The 22,649-nt window shown below is 31.5% G+C and overlaps 1 protein-coding gene across 1 annotated transcript in view; it reads left to right on the top strand.

The window, feature by feature from the left end:
* tmem130 (transmembrane protein 130) overlaps window positions 1-22,649 on the top strand; it is a 349,108-nt gene that overhangs the window by 5,662 nt on the left and 320,797 nt on the right. The window lies entirely within an intron of this gene.

Genomic DNA, 22,649 nt, shown 5'->3' with positions numbered 1-22,649 from the left:
TTACACCGGTTTATTGGTGAATATTGTTCAATAACTGAAATTACACTGGGTTATCAGTGAATATTGTTCAATAACTGAAATTACACCGGGTTATTGGTGAATATTGTTCAATAACTGAAATTACACTGGGTTATTGGTGAATATTGTTCAGTAACTGAAATTACACTGGGTAATTGGTAAATATTGTTCAGTCACTGAAATTACACCGGGTCATTGGTGAATATTGTTCAATAACTGAAATTAGACTGGGTTATCAGTGAATATTGTTCAGTAACTGAAATTACACTGGGTTATTGGTTAATATTGTTCAATAACTGAAATTACACTGGGTTATTGGTAAGTATTGTTCAGTAACTGAAATTACACTGGGTTATTGGTTAATATTGTTCAATAACTGAAATTACACTGGGTTATTGGTGAATATTGTTCAGTAACTGAAATTACACTGGGTTATTTGTGAATATTGTTCAATAACTGAAATTACACTGGGTTATTGGTGAATATTGTTCAATAACTGAAATTACACCGGGTTATTGGTGAATATTGTTCAGTAACTGAAATTACACTGGGTTATTGGTGAATATTGTTCAGTAACTGAAATTACACTGGGTTATTGGTGAATATTGTTCAGTAACTGAAATTACACTGGGTTATTGGTGAATATTGTTCAGTAACTGAAATTACACTGGGTTATTGGTGAATATTGTTCAGTAACTGAAATTACACTGGGTTATTGGTGAATATTGTTCAATGACTGAAATTTCACCGGGTTATTGGTGAATATTGCTCAATAACTGTAATTTCACCAGGTTATTGGTGAATATTGTTCAATAACTGAAATTGCACCGGGTTTTCAGTGAATATTAATCAATAACTGAAATTACACCGGGTCATTGGTGAATATTGTTCAATAACTGAAATTACACTGGGTTATTGGTGAATATTGTTCACTAACTGAAATTACACTGGGTTATTGGTGAATATTGTTCAATAACTGAAATTACACTGGGTTATTGGTGAATATTGTTCAATAACTGAAATTACACTGGGTTATTGGTGAATATTGTTCAGTAACTGAAATTACACTGGGTTATCATTGAATATTGTTCAATAACTGAAATTACACCGGGTTATCAGTGAATATTGTTCAATAACTGAAATTACACCCGGTTATTGGTGAATATTGTTCAGTGACTGAAATTACACCGGGTTATTGGTGAATATTGTTCAGTAACTGAAATTACACTGGGTTATTGGTGAATATTGTTCAATAACTGGAATTACACCGAGTTATCAGTGAATACTGTTCAATAACTGAAATTACACTGGGTTATCAGTGAATATTGTTCTGTAACTGAAATTACACTGGGTTATCAGTGAATATTGTTCAGTAACTGAAATTACAGTGGGTTATTGGTGAATATTGTTCAGTAACTGAAATTACACTGGGTTATCAGTGAATATTGTTCAATAACTGAAATTACACTTGGTTATTGGTGAATATTGTTCAATAACTGAAATTACACCGGGTTATTTGTGAATATTGTTCAATAACTGAAATTACACTGGGTTATCAGTGAATATTGTTCAATAACTGAAATTACACTGGGTTATCGGTGAATATTGTTCAATAACTGAAATTACACTGGGTTATTGGTGAATATTGTTCAGTAACTGGAATTACACCGGGTTATTGTTGAATATTGTTCAGTAACTGAAATTACACCGGGTTATTGGTGTATATATTTCAGTAACTGAAATTACACTGGGTTATTGGTGAATATTGATCAATAACTGAATTTACACCGGGTAATTGGTGAATATTGTTCAATAACTGAAATTAGACCGGGTTATTGGAGAATATTGTTCAATAACTGTAATTACACCGGGTTATTGGTGAATATTGTTCACTAACTGAAGTTACACTGGGTTATTGGTGAATATTGTTCAATAACTGAAATTACAGCGGGTTATTGGTGAATATTGTTCAATAACTGAAATTACACTGGGTTATCAGTGAATATTGTTCAATAACTGAAATTACACCGGGTTATTGGTGAATATTGTTCAATAACTGAAATTACACTGGGTTATTGGTGAATATTGTTCAGTAACTGAAATTACACTGGGTAATTGGTAAATATTGTTCAGTAACAGAAATTACACCGGGTCATTGGTGAATATTGTTCAATAACTGAATTTAGACTGGGTTATCAGTGAATATTGTTCAGTAACTGAAATTACACTGGGTTATTGGTGAATATTGTTCAGTAACTGAAATTACACTGGGTTATTGGTGAATATTGTTCAATAACTGAAATTACACTGGGTTATTGGTGAATATTGTTCAGTAACTGAAATTACACCTGGTTATTGGTTAATATTGTTCAATAACTGAAATTACACTGGGTTATTGGTAAATATTGTTCAGTTACTGAAATTACACTGGGTTATTGGTGAATATTGTTCAATAACTGAAATTACACTGGGTTATTGGTAAATATTGTTCAGTAACTGAAATTACACTGGGTTATTGGTTAATATTGTTCAATAACTGAAATTACACTGGGTTATTGGTAAGTATTGTTCAGTAACTGAAATTACACTGGGTTATTGGTTAATATTGTTCAATAACTGAAATTACACCGGGTCATTGGTGAATATTGTTCAGTAACTGAAATTACACTGGGTTATTTGTGAATATTGTTCAATAACTGAAATTACACTGGGTTATTGGTGAATATTGTTCAATAACTGAAATTACACTGGGTTATTGGTGAATATTGTTCAGTAACTGAAATTACACTGGGTTATTGGTGAATATTGTTCAGTAACTGAAATTACACTGGGTTATTGGTGAATATTGTTCAGTAACTGAAATTACAGTGGGTTATTGGTGAATATTGTTCAGTAACTGAAATTACACTGGGTTATTGGTGAATATTGATCAATGACTGAAATTTCACCGGGTTATTGGTGAATATTGTTCAATAACTGTAATTACACCGGATTATTGGTGATTATTGTTCAATAACTGAAATTACACTGGGTTATTGGTGAATATTGTTCAATAACTGAAATTACACTGGGTTATTGGTGAACATTGTTCAATAACTGAAATTACACCGGTTTTTCAGTGAATATTGATCAATAACTGAAATTACACCTGGGTTATTGGTGAATATTGTTCAGTAACTGAAATTACTCTGGGTTATTGGTGAATATTGTTCAATAACTGAAATTACACTGGGTTATTGGTGAATATTGTTCAATAACTGAAATTACACCGGGTTATTGGTGAATATTGTTCAAAAACTGAAATTACACTGGGTTATCAGTGAATATTGTTCAATAACTGAAATTAGACTGGCTTATTGGTGAATATTGTTCAATAACTGAAATTACACTGGGTTATCAGTGAATATTGTTCAATAACTGAAATTACACTGGGTTATTGGTGAATATTGTTCAATAACTGAAATTAAACTGGGTTATTGGTGAATATTGTTCAATAACTGAAATTACACTGGGTTATCAGTGGATATTGTTCAATAACTGAAATTACACCAGGTTATCAGTGAATATTGTTCAATAACTGAAATTACACTGGGTTATCAGTGAATATTGTTCAATAACTGAAATTACACTGGGTTATTGGTGAATATTGTTCAATAACTGAAATTACACTGGGTTATTGGTGAATATTGTTCAGTAACTGAAATTACACTGGGTTATTGGTGAATATTGTTCAGTAGCTGAAATTACAGTGGGTTATTGGTGAATATTGTTCAGTAACTGAAATTACACTGGGTTATTGGTGAATATTGTTCAATGACTGAAATTTCACCGGGTTATTGGTGAATATTGTTCAATAACTGTAATTACACCGGGTTATTGGTGAATATTGTTCAATAACTGAAATTACACTGGGTTATTGGTGAATATTGTTCAATAACTGACATTACACTGGGTTATTGGTGAACATTGTTCAATAACTGAAATTACACCGGTTTTTCAGTGAATATTGATCAATAACTGAAATTACACCTGGGTTATTGGTGAATATTGTTCAGTAAATGAAATTACTCTGGGTTATTGGTGAATATTGTTCAATAACTGAAATTACACTGGGTTATTGGTGAATATTGTTCAATAACTGAAATTACACCGGGTTATTGGTGAATATTGTTCAATAACTGAAATTACACAGGGTTATCGGTGAATATTGTTCAATAACTGAAATTACACTGGGTTATCAGTGAATATTGTTCAATAACTGAAATTACACTGGCTTATTGGTGAATATTGTTCAATAACTGAAATTACACTGGGTTATCAGTGAATATTGTTCAATAACTGAAATTACACTGGGTTATTGGTGAATATTGTTCAATAACTGAAATTAAACTGGGTTATTGGTGAATATTGTTCAATAACTGAAATTACACTGGGTTATCAGTGAATATTGTTCAATAACTGAAATTACACCAGGTTATCAGTGAATATTGTTCAATAACTGAAATTACACTGGGTTATCAGTGAATATTGTTCAATAACTGAAATTACACTGGGTTATTGTTGAATGTTGTTCAATAACTGAAATTACACTGGGTTATTGGTGAATATTGTTCAATAACTGAAATTACACCGGGTTATCAGTGAATATTGTTCAATAACTGAAATTACACTGGGTTATTGGTGAATGTTGTTCAATAACTGAAATTACACTGGTTTATCAGTGAATATTGTTCATTAACTGAAATTACACTGGGTTATTGGTGAATGTTGTTCAATAACTGAAATTACACTCGGTTATTGGTGAATATTGTTCAATAACTGAAATTACATTGGGTTATTGATGAACGTTGTTCAATAACTGAAATTGCACCAGGTTATCAGTGAATATTGTTCAATAGCTGAAATTACACTGGGCTATTGGTGAATGTTGTTCAATAACTGAAATTACACTGGGTTATCGGTGAATATTGTTCAATAACTGAAATTACACTGGGTTATCAGTGAATATTGTTCAATAACTGAAATTACACTGTGTTATTGGTGAATATTGTTCAATAACTGAAATTACACCAGGTTATTGGTGAATGTTGTTCAATAACTGAAATTACACTGGGTTATTGGTGAATATTGTTCAATAACTGAAATTACACTGGGTTATTGGTGAATATTGTTCAATAACTGAAATTACGCCGGGTTATCAGTGAATATTGTTCAATAACAGAAATTACACTGGGTTATTGGTGAATACTGTTCAATAACTGAAATTACACTGGGTTATTGGTGAATATTGTTCAGTAACTGAAATTACACTGGGTTATTGGTGAATATTGTTCAGTAACTGAAATTACACTGGGTTATCGGTGAATATTGTTCAATAACTGAAATTACACCCGGTTATCAGTGAATATTGTTCAGTAACTGAAATTACAGTGGGTTATTGGTGAATATTGTTCAGTAACTGAAATTACACTGGGTTATTGGTGAATATTGATCAATAACTGAATTTACACCGGGTAATTGGTGAATATTGCTCAATAACTGAAATTATACCGGGTTATTGGAGAATATTGTTCAATAACTGTAATTACACCGGGTTATTGGTGAATATTGTTCAATAACTGAAATTACACTGGGTTATTGGTGAATATTGTTCAATAACTGAAATTACACCGGGTTATTGGTGAATATTGTTCAATAACTGAAATTACACTGGGTTATCAGTGAATATTGTTCAATAACTGAAATTACACCGGGTTATTGGTGAATATTGTTCAGTAACTGAAATTAGACTGGGTTTTCAGTGAATATTGATCAGTAACTGAAATTACAGTGGGTTATTGGTGAATATTGTTCAATAACTGAAATTACACTGGGTTATTGGTAAACATTGTTCAGTAACTGAAATTACACTGGGTTATTGGTTAATATTGTTCAATAACTGAAATTACACTGGGTTATTGGTAAGTATTGTTCAGTAACTGAAATTACACTGGGTTATTGGTTAATATTGTTCAATAACTGAAATTACACTGGGTTATTGGTGAATATTGTTCAGTAACTGAAATTACAGTGGGTTATTTGTGAATATTGTTCAATAACTGAAATTACACTGGGTTATTGGTGAATATTGTTCAATAACTGAAATTACACCGGGTTATTGGTGAATATTGTTCAGTAACTGAAATTACACTGGGTTATTGGTGAATATTGTTCAGTAACTGAAATTACACTGGGTTATTGGTGAATATTGTTCAGTAACTGAAATTACACTGGGTTATTGGTGAATATTGTTCAGTAACTGAAATTACACTGGGTTATTGGTGAATATTGTTCAATGACTGAAATTTCACCTGGTTATTGGTGAATATTGTTCAATAACTGTAATTACACTGGGTTATTGGTGAATATTGTTCAACAGCTGAAATTACACTGGGTTATTGGTGAATATTGTTCAATAACTGAAATTACACTGGGATATTGGTGAACATTGTTCAATAACTGAAATTACACCGGGTTTTCAGTGAATATTGATCAATAACTGAAATTACACCTGGGTTATTGGTGAATATTGTTCAGTAACTGAAATTACTCTGGGTTATTGGTGAATATTGTTCAATAACTGAAATTACACTGGGTTATTGGTGAATATTGTTCAATAACTGAAATTACACCGGGTTATTGGTGAATATTGTTCAATAACTGAAATTACACTGGGTTATCGGTGAATATTGTTCAATAACTGAAATTACACCGGGTTATTGGTGAATATTGTTCAATAACTGAAATTACAGTGGGTTATCAGTGAATATTGTTCAATAACTGAAATTACACTGGCTTTTTGGTGAATATTGTTCAATAACTGAAATTACACTGGGTTATCAGTGAATATTGTTCAATAACTGGAATTACACTGGGTTATTGGTGAATATTGTTCAATAACTGAAATTACACTGGGTTATTGGTGAATATTGTTCAATAACTGAAATTACGCCGGGTTATCAGTGAATATTGTTCAATAACAGAAATTACACTGGGTTATTGGTGAATACTGTTCAATAACTGAAATTACACTGGGTTATTGGTGAATATTGTTCAGTAACTGAAATTACACTGGGTTATTGGTGAATATTGTTCAGTAACTGAAATTACACTGGGTTATCGGTGAATATTGTTCAATAACTGAAATTACACCCGGTTATCAGTGAATATTGTTCAGTAACTGAAATTACAGTGGGTTATTGGTGAATATTGTTCAGTAACTGAAATTACACTGGGTTATTGGTGAATATTGATCAATAACTGAATTTACACCGGGTAATTGGTGAATATTGCTCAATAACTGAAATTATACCGGGTTATTGGTGAATATTGTTCAACAACTGAAATTACACCGGGTTATTGGTGAATATTGTTCAATAACTGAAATTACACTGGGTTATCAGTGAATATTGTTCAATAACTGAAATTACACCGGGTTATTGGTGAATATTGTTCAGTAACTGAAATTAGACTGGGTTTTCAGTGAATATTGTTCAGTAACTGAAATTACAGTGGGTTATTGGTGAATATTGTTCAATAACTGAAATTACACTGGGTTATTGGTAAATATTGTTCAGTAACTGAAATTACACTGGGTTATTGGTTAATATTGTTCAATAACTGAAATTACACTGGGTTATTGGTAAGTATTGTTCAGTAACTGAAATTACACTGGGTTATTGGTTAATATTGTTCAATAACTGAAATTACACTGGGTTATTGGTGAATATTGTTCAGTAACTGAAATTACACTGGGTTATTTGTGAATATTGTTCAATAACTGAAATTACACTGGGTTATTGGTGAATATTGTTCAATAACTGAAATTACACCGGGTTATTGGTGAATATTGTTCAGTAACTGAAATTACACTGGGTTATTGGTGAATATTGTTCTGTAACTGAAATTACACTGGGTTATTGGTGAATATTGTTCAGTAACTGAAATTACACTGGGTTATTGGTGAATATTGTTCAGTAACTGAAATTACACTGGGTTATTGGTGAATATTGTTCAATGACTGAAATTTCACCTGGTTATTGGTGAATATTGTTCAATAACTGTAATTACACTGGGTTATTGGTGAATATTGTTCAATAGCTGAAATTACACTGGGTTATTGGTGAATATTGTTCAATAACTGAAATTACACTGGGTTATTGGTAAGTATTGTTCAGTAACTGAAATTACACTGGGTTATTGGTTAATATTGTTCAATAACTGAAATTACACTGGGTTATTGGTGAATATTGTTCAGTAACTGAAATTACACTGGGTTTTTGTGAATATTGTTCAGCAACTGAAATTACACTGGGTTATTGGTGAATATTGTTCAATAACTGAAATTACACCGGGTTATTGGTGAATATTGTTCAGTAACTGAAATTAAACTGGGTTATTGGTGAATATTGTTCAGTAACTGAAATTACACTGGGTTATTGGTGAATATTGTTCAGTAACTGAAATTACACTGGGTTATTGGTGAATATTGTTCAACGACTGAAATTTCACCGGGTTATTGGTGAATACTGTTCAATAACTGTAATTACAGCGGGTTATTGGTGAATATTGTTCAATAACTGAAATTACACTGGGTTATTGGTGAATATTGTTCAATAACTGAAATTACACTGGGTTATTGGTGAACATTGTTCAATAACTGAAATTACACCGGGTTTTCAGTGAATATTGATCAATAACTGAAATTACAGCTGGGTTATTAGTGAATATTGTTCAGTAACTGAAATTACTCTGGGTTATTGGTGAATATTGTTCAATAACTGAAATTACACTGGGTTATTGGTGAATATTGTTCAATAACTGAAATTACACCGGGTTATTGGTGAATATTGTTCAATAACAGAAATTACACAGGGTTATCGGTGAATATTGTTCAATAACTGAAATTACACTGGGTTATTGGTGAATGTTGTTCAATAACTGAAATTACACTGGGTTATCAGTGAATATTGTTCATTAACTGAAATTACACTGGGTTATTGGTGAATGTTGTTCAATAACTGAAATCACACTGGGTTATTGATGAACGTTGTTCAATAACTGAAATTGCACCAGGTTATCAGTGAATATTGTTCAATAGCTGAAATTACACCGGGCTATTGGTGAATGTTGTTCAATAACTGAAATTACACTGGGTTATCGGTGAATATTGTTCAATAACTGAAATTACACCGGGTTATTGGTGAATATTGTTCAGTAACTGAAATTACACTGGGTTATCAGTGAATATTGTTCAATAACTGAAATTACACTGGGTTATTGGTGAATATTGTTCAATAACTGAAATTACACCGGGTTATTGGTGAATGTTGTTCAATAACTGAAATTACACTGGGTTATTGCTGAATATTGTTCAATAACTGAAATTACACTGGGTTATTGGTGAAAATTGTTCAATAACTGAAATTACGCCGGGTTATCAGTGAATATTGTTCAATAACAGAAATTACACTGGGTTATTGGTGAATACTGTTCAATAACTGAAATTACACTGGGTTATTGGTGAATATTGTTCAGTAACTGAAATTACACTGGGTTATTGGTGAATATTGTTCAGTAACTGAAATTACTCTGGGTTATCGGTGAATATTGTTCAATAACTGAAATTACACCGGTTGTCAGTGAATATTGTTCAGTAACTGAAATTACAGTGGGTTATTGGTGAATATTGTTCAGCAACTGAAATTACACTGGGTTATTGGTGAATATTGATCAATAACTGAATTTACATCGGGTAATTGGTGAATATTGTTCAATAACTGAAATTATACCGGGTTATTGGTGAATATTGTTCAATAACTGAAATTACACTGGGTTATTGGTGAATATTGTTCAATAACTGAAATTACACCGGGTTATTGGTGAATATTGTTCAATAAGTGAAATTACACTGGGTTATCAGTGAATATTGTTCAATAACTGAAATTACACTGGGTTATTGGTGAATATTGTTCAATAACTGAAATTACACTGGTTTATTGGTGAATATTGTTCAGTAACTGAAATTACACCTGGTTATTGGTTAATATTGTTCAATATCTGAAATTACACTGGGTTATTGCTAAATATTGTTCAGTTACTGAAATTACACTGGGTTATTGGTGAATATTGTTCAATAACTGAAATTACACTGGGCTATTGGTAAATATTGTTCAGTAACTGAAATTACACTGGGTTATTGGTTAATATTGTTCAATAACTGAAATTACACTGGGTTATTGGTAAGTATTGTTCAGTAACTGAAATTACACTGGGTTATTGGTTAATATTGTTCAATAACTGAAATTACACTGGGTTATTGGTGAATATTGTTCAGTAACTGAAATTACACTGGGTTATTTGTGAATATTGTTCAATAACTGAAATTACACTGGGTTATTGGTGAATATTGTTCAATAACAGAAATTACACAGGGTTATCGGTGAATATTGTTCAATAACTGAAATTACACCTGGGTTATTGGTGAATATTGTTCAATAACTGAAATTACACTGGGTTATTAGTGAATATTGTTCAATAACTGAAATTACACTGGGTTATTGGTGAATATTGTTCAATAACTGAAATTACACTGGGTTATCTGTGAATATTGTTCAATAACTGAAATTACACTGGGTTATTGGTGAATATTGTTCAATAACTGAAATTACACTGGGTTATTGGTGAATATTGCTCAATAACTGAAATTACACTGGGTTATCAGTGAATATTGTTCATAACTGAAATTACACTGGGTTATTGGTGAATATTGTTCAATAACTGAAATTACACCGGGTTATCAGTGAATATTGTTCAGTAACTGAAATTACACTGGGTTATTGGTGAATGTTGTTCAATAACTGAAATTACACTGGGTTATCAGTGAATATTGTTCATTAACTGAAATTACACTGGGTTATTGGTGAATGTTGTTCAATAACTGAAATCACACTGGGTTATTGATGAACGTTGTTCAATAACTGAAATTGCACCAGGTTATCAGTGAATATTGTTCAATAGCTGAAATTACACCGGGCTATTGGTGAATGTTGTTCAATAACTGAAATTACACTGGGTTATCGGTGAATATTGTTCAATAACTGAAATTACACTGGGTTATCAGTGAATATTGTTCAATAACTGAAATTACACTGGGTTATTGGTGAATATTGTTCAATAACTGAAATTACACCGGGTTATTGGTGAATGTTGTTCAATAACTGAAATTACACTGGGTTATTGCTGAATATTGTTCAATAACTGAAATTACACTGGGTTATTGGTGAATATTGTTCAATAACTGAAATTACGCCGGGTTATCAGTGAATATTGTTCAATAACAGAAATTACACTGGGTTATTGGTGAATACTGTTCAATAACTGAAATTACACTGGGTTATTGGTGAATATTGTTCAGTAACTGAAATTACACTGGGTTTTTGGTGAATATTGTTCAGTAACTGAAATTACTCTGGGTTATCGGTGAATATTGTTCAATAACTGAAATTACACCGGGTTGTCAGTGAATATTGTTCAGTAACTGAAATTACAGTGGGTTATTGGTGAATATTGTTCAGCAACTGAAATTACACTGGGTTATTGGTGAATATTGATCAATAACTGAATTTACATCGGGTAATTGGTGAATATTGTTCAATAACTGAAATTATACCGGGTTATTGGAGAATATTGTTCAATAACTGTAATTACACCGGGTTATTGGTGAATATTGTTCAATAACTGAAATTACACTGGGTTATTGGTGAATATTGTTCAATAACTGAAATTACACCGGGTTATTGGTGAATATTGTTCAATAAGTGAAATTACACTGGGTTATCAGTGAATATTGTTCAATAACTGAAATTACACTGGGTTATTGGTGAATATTGTTCAATAACTGAAATTACACTGGTTTATTGGTGAATATTGTTCAGTAACTGAAATTACACCTGGTTATTGGTTAATATTGTTCAATATCTGAAATTACACTGGGTTATTGGTAAATATTGTTCAGTTACTGAAATTACACTGGGTTATTGGTGAATATTGTTCAATAACTGAAATTACACTGGGCTATTGGTAAATATTGTTCAGTAACTGAAATTACACTGGGTTATTGGTTAATATTGTTCAATAACTGAAATTACACTGGGTTATTGGTAAGTATTGTTCAGTAACTGAAATTACACTGGGTTATTGGTTAATATTGTTCAATAACTGAAATTACACTGGGTTATTGGTGAATATTGTTCAGTAACTGAAATTACACTGGGTTATTTGTGAATATTGTTCAATAACTGAAATTACACTGGGTTATTGGTGAATATTGTTCAATAACTGAAATTACACCGGGTTATTGGTGAATATTGTTCAGTAACTGAAATTACACTGGGTTATTGGTGAATATTGTTCAGTAACTGAAATTACACTGGGTTATTGGTGAATATTGTTCAGTAACTGAAATTACACTGGGTTATTGGTGAATATTGTTCAGTAACTGAAATTACACTGGGTTATTGGTGAATATTGTTCAACAACTGTAATTACACCGGGTTATTGGTGAATATTGTTCAATAACTGAAATTACACTGGGTTATTGGTGAATATTGTTCAATAACTGAAATTACACTGGGTTATTGGTGAACATTGTTCAATAACTGAAATTACACCGTGTTTTCAGTGAATATTGATCAATAACTGAAATTACACCTGGGTTATTGGTGAATATTGTTCAGTAACTGAAATTGCTCTGGGTTATTGGTGAATATTGTTCAATAACTGAAATTACACTGGGTTATTGGTGAATATTGTTCAATAACTGAAATTGCACCGGGTTATTCGTGAATATTGTTCAATAACTGAAATTACACCGGGTTATTGGTGAATGTTGTTCAATAACTGAAATTACACTGGGTTATTGCTGAATATTGTTCAATAACTGAAATTACACTGGGTTATTGGTGAATATTGTTCAATAACTGAAATTACGCTGTGTTATCAGTGAATATTGTTCAATAACAGAAATTACACTGGGTTATTGGTGAATACTGTTCAATAACTGAAATTACACTGGATTATTGGTGAACATTGTTCAGTAACTGAAATTACACTGGGTTATTGGTGAATATTGTTCAGTAACTGAAATTACTCTGGGTTATCGGTGAATATTGTTCAATAACTGAAATTACACCGGGTTGTCAGTGAATATTGTTCAGTAACTGAAATTACAGTGGGTTATTGGTGAATATTGTTCAGTAACTGAAATTACACTGGGTTATTGGTGAATATTGATCAATAACTGAAATTACACTGGGTTATTGGTAAATATTGTTCAGTAACTGAAATTACACTGGGTTATTGGTTAATATTGTTCAATAACTGAAATTACACTGGGTTATTGGTGAATATTGTTCAATAACTGAAATTACACCGGGTTATTGGTGAATATTGTTCATTAACTGAAATTACACTGGGTTATCGGTGAATATTGTTCAATAACTGAAATTACACCGGGTTATTGGTGAATATTGTTCAATAACTGAAATTACAGTGGGTTATCAGTGAATATTGTTCAATAACTGAAATTGCACTGGCTTATTGGTGAATATTGTTCAAGAACTGAAATTACACTGGGTTATCAGTGAATATTGTTCAATAACTGGAATTACACTGGTTATTGGTGAATATTGTTCAATAACTGAAATTACACTGGGTTATTGGTGAATATTGTTCAATAACTGAAATTACACTGGGTTATCAGTGAATATTGTTCAATAACTGAAATTACACCAGGTTATCCGTGAATATTGTTCAATAACTGAAATTACACTGGGTGATCAGTGAATATTGTTCAATAACTGAAATTACACTGGGTTATTGGTGAATGTTGTTCAATAACTGAAATTACACCGGGTTATCAGTGAATATTGTTCAATAACTGAAATTACACTGGGTTATTGGTGAATGTTGTTCAATAACTGAAATTACACTGGTTTATCAGTGAATATTGTTCATTAACTGAAATTACACTGGGTTATTGGTGAATGTTGTTCAATAACTGAAATTACACTGGGTTAGTGGTGAATGTTGTTCAATAACTGAAATTACAGTCGGTTATTGGTGAATATTGTTCAATAACTGAAATTACACTGGGTTATTGATGAACGTTGTTCAATAACTGAAATTGCACCAGGTTATCAGTGAATATTGTTCAATAGTTGAAATTACACCGGGCTATTGGTGAATGTTGTTCAATAACTGAAATTACACTGGGTTATCGGTGAATATTGTTCAATAACTGAAATTACACTGGGTTATCAGTGAATATTGTTCAATAACTGAAATTACACTGGGTTATTGGTGAATATTGTTCAATAACTGAAATTACACCGGGTTATTGGTGAATGTTGTTCAATAACAGAAATTACACTGGGTTATTGCTGAATATTGTTCAATAACTGAAATTACACTGGGTTATTGGTGAATATTGTTCAATAACTGAAATTACGCCGGGTTATCAGTGAATATTGTTCAATAACAGAAATTACACTGGGTTATTGGTGAATACTGTTCAATAACTGAAATTACACTGGGTTATTGGTGAATATTGTTCAGTAACTGAAATTACACTGGGTTATTGGTGAATATTGTTCAGTAACTGAAATTACTCTGGGTTATCGGTGAATATTTTTCAATAACTGAAATTACACCGGGTTGTCAGTCAATATTGTTCAGTAACTGAAATTACAGTGGGTTATTGGTGAATATTGTTCAGCAACTGAAATTACACTGGGTTATTGGTGAATATTGATCAATAACTGAATTTACACCGGGTAATTGGTGAATATTGTTCAATAACTGAAATTATACCGGGTTATTGGTGAATATTGTTCAATAACTGTAATTACACCGGGTTATTGGTGAATATTGTTCAATAACTGAAATTACACTGGGTTATTGGTGAATATTGTTCAATAACTGAAATTACACCGGGTTATTGGTGAATATTGTTCAATAACTGAAATTACACTGGGTTATCAGTGAATATTGTTCAATAACTGAAATTACACTGGGTTATTGGTGAATATTGTTCAATAACTGAAATTACACTGGTTTATTGGCGAATATTGTTCAGTAACTGAAATTACACCTGGTTATTGGTTAATATTGTTCAATATCTGAAATTACACTGGGTTATTGGTAAATATTGTTCAGTTACTGAAATTACACTGGGTTATTGGTGAATATTGTTCAATAACTGAAATTACACTGGGCTATTGGTAAATATTGTTCAGTAACTGAAATTACACTGGGTTATTGGTTAATATTGTTCAATAACTGAAATTACACTGGGTTATTGGTAAGTATTGTTCAGTAACTGAAATTACACTGGGTTATTGGTTAATATTGTTCAATAACTGAAATTACACTGGGTTATTGGTGAATATTGTTCAATAACTGAAATTACACCGGGTTATTGGTGAATGTTGTTCAATAACTGTAATTACACTGGGATATTGCTGAATATTGTTCAATAACTGAAATTACACTGGGTTATTGGTGAATATTGTTCAATAACTGAAATTACGCCGGGTTATCAGTGAATATTGTTCAATAACAGAAATTACACTGGGTTATTGGTGAATACTGTTCAATAACTGAAATTACACTGGGTTATTGGTGAATATTGTTCAGTAACTGAAATTACACTGGGTTATTGGTGAATATTGTTCAGTAACTGAAATTACTCTGGGTTATCGGTGAATATTGTTCAATAACTGAAATTACACTGGGTTATTGGTTAAAATTGTTCAATAACTGAAATTACACTGGGTTATTGGTAAGTATTGTTCAGTAACTGAAATTACACTGGGTTATTGGTTAATATTGTTCAATAACTGAAATTACACTGGGTTATTGGTGAATATTGTTCAGTAACTGAAATTACACTGGGCTATTGGTAAATATTGTTCAGTAACTGAAATTACACTGGGTTATTGGTTAATATTGTTCAATAACTGAAATTACACTGGGTTATTGGTAAGTATTGTTCAGTAACTGAAATTACACTGGGTTATTGGTTAATATTGTTCAATAACTGAAATTACACTGTGTTATTGGTGAATATTGTTCAGTAGCTGAAATTACACTGGGTTATTTGTGAATATTGTTCAATAACTGAAATTACACTGGGTTATTGGTGAATATTGTTCAATAACTGAAATTACACCGGGTTATTGGTGAATATTGTTCAGTAACTGAAATTACACTGGGTTATTGGTGAATATTGTTCAGTAACTGAAATTACACTGGGTTATTGGTGAATATTGTTCAGTAACTGAAATTACACTGGGTTATTGGTGAATATTGTTCAGTAACTGAAATTACACTGGGTTATTGGTGAATATTGTTCAATGACTGAAATTTCACCGGGTTATTGGTGAATATTGTTCAATAACTGTAATTACACCGGGTTATTGGTGAATATTGTTCAATAACTGAAATTACACTGGGTTATTGGTGAATATTGTTCAATAACTGAAATTACACTGGGTTTTTGGTGAACATTGTTCAATAACTGAAATTACACCGTGTTTTCAGTGAATATTGATCAATAACTGAAATTACACCTGGGTTATTGGTGAATATTGATCAATAACTGAAATTACTCTGGGTTATTGGTGAATATTGTTCAATAACTGAAATTACACTGGGTTATTGGTGAATATTGTTCAATAACTGAAATTGCACCGGGTTATTGGTGAATATTGTTCAATAACTGAAATTACACCGGGTTATTGGTGAATGTTGTTCAATAACTGAAATTACACTGGGTTATTGGTGAATATTGTTCAATAACTGAAATTACACTGGGTTATTGGTGAATATTGTTCAATAACTGAAATTACACTGGGTTATCAGTGAATATTGTTCAATAACTGAAATTTCACTGGGTTATTGGTGAATATTGTTCAGTAACTGAAATTACACCTGGTTATTGGTTAATATTGTTCAATATCTGAAATTACACTGGGTTATTGGTAAATATTGTTCAGTTACTGAAATTACACTGGGTTATTGGTGAATATTGTTCAATAACTGAAATTACACTGGGCTATTGGTAAATATTGTTCAGTAACTGAAATTACACTGGGTTATTGGTTAATATTGTTCAATAACTGAAATTACACTGGGTTATTGGTAAGTATTGTTCAGTAACTGAAATTACACTGGGTTATTGGTTAATATTGTTCAATAACTGAAATTACACTGGGTTATTGCTGAATATTGTTCAATAACTGAAATTACACTGGGTTATTGGTGAATATTGTTCAATAACTGAAATTACGCCGGGTTATCAGTGAATATTGTTCAATAACAGAAATTACACTGGGTTATTGGTGAATACTGTTCAATAACTGAAATTACACTGGGTTATTGGTGAATATTGTTCAGTAACTGAAATTACACTGGGTTATTGGTGAATATTGTTCAGTAACTGAAATTACTCTGGGTTATCGGTGAATATTGTTCAATAACTGAAATTACACTGGGTTATTGGTTAATATTGTTCAATAACTGAAATTACACTGGGTTATTGGTAAGTATTGTTCAGTAACTGAAATTACACTGGGTTATTGGTTAATATTGTTCAATAACTGAAATTACACTGGGTTATTGGTGAATATTGTTCAGTAACTGAAATTACACTGGGCTATTGGTAAATATTGTTCAGTAACTGAAATTACACTGGGTTATTGGTTAATATTGTTCAATAACTGAAATTACACTGGGTTATTGGTAAGTATTGTTCAGGAACTGAAATTACACTGGGTTATTGGTTAATATTGTTCAATAACTGAAATTACACTGTGTTATTGGTGAATATTGTTCAGTAGCTGAAATTACACTGGGTTATTTGTGAATATTGTTCAATAACTGAAATTACACTGGGTTATTGGTGAATATTGTTCAATAACTGAAATTACACCGGGTTATTGGTGAATATTGTTCAGTAACTGAAATTACACTGGGTTATTGGTGAATATTGTTCAGTAACTGAAATTACACTGGGTTATTGGTGAATATTGTTCAATAACTGAAATTACACTGGGTTATTGGTGAATATTGTTCAATAACTGAAATTGCACCGGGTTATTGGTGAATATTGTTCAATAACTGAAATTACACCGGGTTATTGGTGAATGTTGTTCAATAACTGAAATTACACTGGGTTATTGCTGAATATTGTTCAATAACTGAAATTACACTGGGTTATTGGTGAATATTGTTCAATAACTGAAATTACGCCGTGTTATCAGTGAATATTGTTCAATAACAGAAATTACACTGGGTTATTGGTGAATACTGTTCAATAACTGAAATTACACTGGATTATTGGTGAACATTGTTCAGTAACTGAAATTACACTGGGTTATTGGTGAATATTGTTCAGTAACTGAAATTACACTGGGTTATCGGTGAATATTGTTCAATAACTGAAATTACACCGGGTTGTCAGTGAATATTGTTCAGTAACTGAAATTACAGTGGGTTATTGGTGAATATTGTTCAGTAACTGAAATTACACTGGGTTATTGGTGAATATTGATCAATAACTGAATTTACACCGGGTAATTGGTGAATATTGTTCAATAACTGAAATTATACCGGGTTATTGGAGAATATTGTTCAATAACTGTAATTACACCGGGTTATTGGTGAATATTGTTCAATAACTGAAATTACACTGGGTTATTGGTGAATATTGTTCAATAACTGAAATTACACTGGGTTATTGGTGAATATTGTTCAATAACTGAAATTACACTGGGTTATCAGTGAATATTGTTCAATAACTGAAATTTCACTGGGTTATTGGTGAATATTGTTCAATAACTGAAATTACACTGGTTTATTGGTGAATATTGTTCAGTAACTGAAATTACACCTAGTTATTGGTTAATATTGTTCAATAACTGAAATTTCACTGGGTTATTGGTAAATATTGTTCAGTTACTGAAATTACACTGGGTTATTGGTGAATATTGTTCAATAACTGAAATTAGACTGGGTTATTGGTAAATATTGTTCAGTAACTGAAATTACACTGGGTTATTGGTTAATATTGTTCAATAACTGAAATTACACTGGGTTATTGGTGAATATTGTTCAATAACTGAAATTACACCGGGTTATTGGTGAATATTGTTCAATAACTGAAATTACACTGGGTTATCGGTGAATATTGTTCAATAACTGAAATTACACCGGGTTATTGGTGAATATTGTTCAATAACTGAAATTACAGTGGGTTATCAGTGAATATTGTTCAATAACTGAAATTACACTGGCTTATTGGTGAATATTGTTCAATAACTGAAATTACACTGGGTTATCAGTGAATATTGTTCAATAACTGGAATTACACTGGGTTATTGGTGAATATTGTTCAATAACTGAAATTACACTGGGTTATTGGTGAATATTGTTCAATAACTGAAATTACACTGGGTTATCAGTGAATATTGTTCAATAACTGAAATTACACCAGGTTATCCGTGAATATTGTTCAATAACTGAAATTACACTGGGTGATCAGTGAATATTGTTTATTAACTGAAATTACACTGGGTTATTGGTGAATGTTGTTCAATAACTGAAATTACACCGGGTTATCAGTGAATATTGTTCAATAACTGAAATTACACTGGGTTATTGGTGAATGTTGTTCAATAACTAAAATTACACTGGGTTATCAGTGAATATTGTTCATTAACTGAAATTACACTAAGTTATTGGTGAATGTTGTTCATTAACTGAAATTACACTCGGTTATTGGTGAATATTGTTCAATAACTGAAATTACACTGGGTTATTGATGAACGTTGTTCAATAACCGAAATTGCACCAGATTATCAGTGAATATTGTTCAATAGTTGAAATTACACCGGGCTATTGGTGAATGTTGTTCAATAACTGAAATTACACTGGGTTATCGGTGAATATTGTTCAATAACTGAAATTACACTGGGTTATCAGTGAATATTGTTCAATAACTGAAATTACACTGGGTTATTGGTGAATATTGTTCAATAACTGAAATTACACCGGGTTATTGGTGAATGTTGTTCAATAACAGAAATTACACTGGGTTATTGGTGAATACTGTTCAATAACTGAAATTACACTGGGTTATTGGTGAATATTGTTCAGTAACTGAAATTACACTGGGTTATTGGTGAATATTGTTCAGTAACTGAAATTACTCTGGGTTATCGGTGAATATTGTTCAATAACTGAAATTACACCGGGTTGTCAGTGAATATTGTTCATCAACTGAAATTACACTGGGTTATTGGTGAATATTGATCAATAACTGAATTTACACCGGGTAATTGGTGAATATTGTTCAATAACTGAAATTATACCGGGTTATTGGTGAATATTGTTCAATAACTGTAATTACACCGGGTTATTGGTGAATATTGTTCAATAACTGAAATTACACTGGGTTATTGGTGAATATTGTTCAATAACTGAAATTACACTGGGTTATTGGTGAATATTGTTCAATAACTGAAATTACACTGGGTTATCAGTGAATATTGTTCAATAACTGAAATTACACTGGGTTATTGGTGAATATTGTTCAATAACTGAAATTACACTGGTTTATTGGTGAATATTGTTCAGTAACTGAAATTACACCTGGTTATTGGTTAATATTGTTCAATATCTGAAATTACACTGGGTTATTGGTAAATATTGTTCAGTTACTGAAATTACACTGGGTTATTGGTGAATATTGTTCAATAACTGAAATTACACTGGGCTATTGGTAAATATTGTTCAGTAACTGAAATTACACTGGGTTATTGGTTAATATTGTTCAATAACTGAAATTACACTGGGTTATTGGTAAGTATTGTTCAGTAACTGAAATTACACTGGGTTATTGGTTACTATTGTTCAATAACTGAAATTACACTGGGTTATTGGTGAATATTGTTCAGTAACTGAAATTACACTGGGTTATTTGTGAATATTGTTCAATAACTGAAATTACACTGGGTTATTCGTGAATATTGTTCAATAACTGAAATTACACCGGGTTATTGGTGAATATTGTTCAGTAACTGAAATTACACTGGGTTATTGGTGAATATTGTTCAGTAACTGAAATTACACTGGGTTATTGGTGAATATTGTTCAGCAACTGAAATTACACTGGGTTATTGGTGAATATTGTTCAGTAACTGAAATTACACTGGGTTATTGTTGAATATTGTTCAATGACTGAAATTTCACCGGGTTATTGGTGAATATTGTTCAATAACTGTAATTACACCGGGTTATTGGTGAATATTGTTCAATAACTGAAATTACACTGGGTTATTGGTGAATATTGTTCAATAACTGAAATTACACTGGGTTATTGGTGAACATTGTTCAATAACTGAAATTACACCGTGTTTTCAGTGAATATTGATCAATAACTGAAATTACACCTGGGTTATTGGTGAATATTGTTCAGTAACTGAAATTACTCTGGGTTATTGGTGAATATTGTTCAATAACTGAAATTACACTGGGTTATTGGTGAATATTGTTCAATAACTGAAATTGCACCGGGTTATTGGTGAATATTGTTCAATAACTGAAATTACACCGGGTTATTGGTGAATGTTGTTCAATAACTGAAATTACACTGGGTTATTGCTGAATATTATTCAATAACTGAAATTACACTGGGTTATTGGTGAATATTGTTCAATAACTGAAATTACGCCGTGTTATCAGTGAATATTGTTCAATAACAGAAATTACACTGGGTTATTGGTGAATACTGGTCAATAACTGAAATTACACTGGATTATTGGTGAATATTGTTCAGTAACTGAAATTACACTGGGTTATTGGTGAATATTGTTCAGTAACTGAAATTACTCTGGGTTATCGGTGAATATTGTTCAATAACTGAAATTACACCGGGTTGTCAGTGAATATTGTTCAATAACTGAAATTACAGTGGGTTATTGGTGAATATTGTTCAGTAACTGAAATTACACCGGGTTATTGGTGAATATATTTCAGTAACTGAAATTACACTGGGTTATTGGTGAATATTGTTCAATAACTGAAATTACACCGGGTTATTTGTGAATATTGTTCAATAACTGAAATTACACCGGGTTATCAGTGAATATTGTTCAATAACTGAAATTACACTGGGTTATGGGGGAATATTGTTCAATAACTGAAATTACACCGGGTTATTTGTGAATATTGTTCAATAACTGAAATTACACTGGGTTATCAGTGAATATTGTTCAATAACTGAAATTACACTGGGTTATTGGTGAATTTTGTTCAATAACTGAAATTACACTAGGTTATTGGTGAATATTGTTCAATAACTGAAATTACACTGGGTTATTGGTGAATATTGTTCAGTAACTGGAATTACACCGGGTTATTGGTGAATATTGTTCAGTAACTGAAATTACACCGGGTTATTGGTGAATATATTTCAGTAACTGAAATTACACTGGGTTATTGGTGAATATTGATCAGTAACTGAAATTACA

This window comes from Somniosus microcephalus, chromosome 11 (assembly GCF_052327205.1).
Source record: "Somniosus microcephalus isolate GS21.2 chromosome 11, FLI_Smic_1.0, whole genome shotgun sequence".
Lineage (NCBI taxonomy): Eukaryota > Metazoa > Chordata > Chondrichthyes > Squaliformes > Somniosidae > Somniosus > Somniosus microcephalus.
The sequence above is the reverse complement of the archived record's forward strand: the minus strand, read 5'-3'. Positions and strand labels throughout refer to the sequence as shown.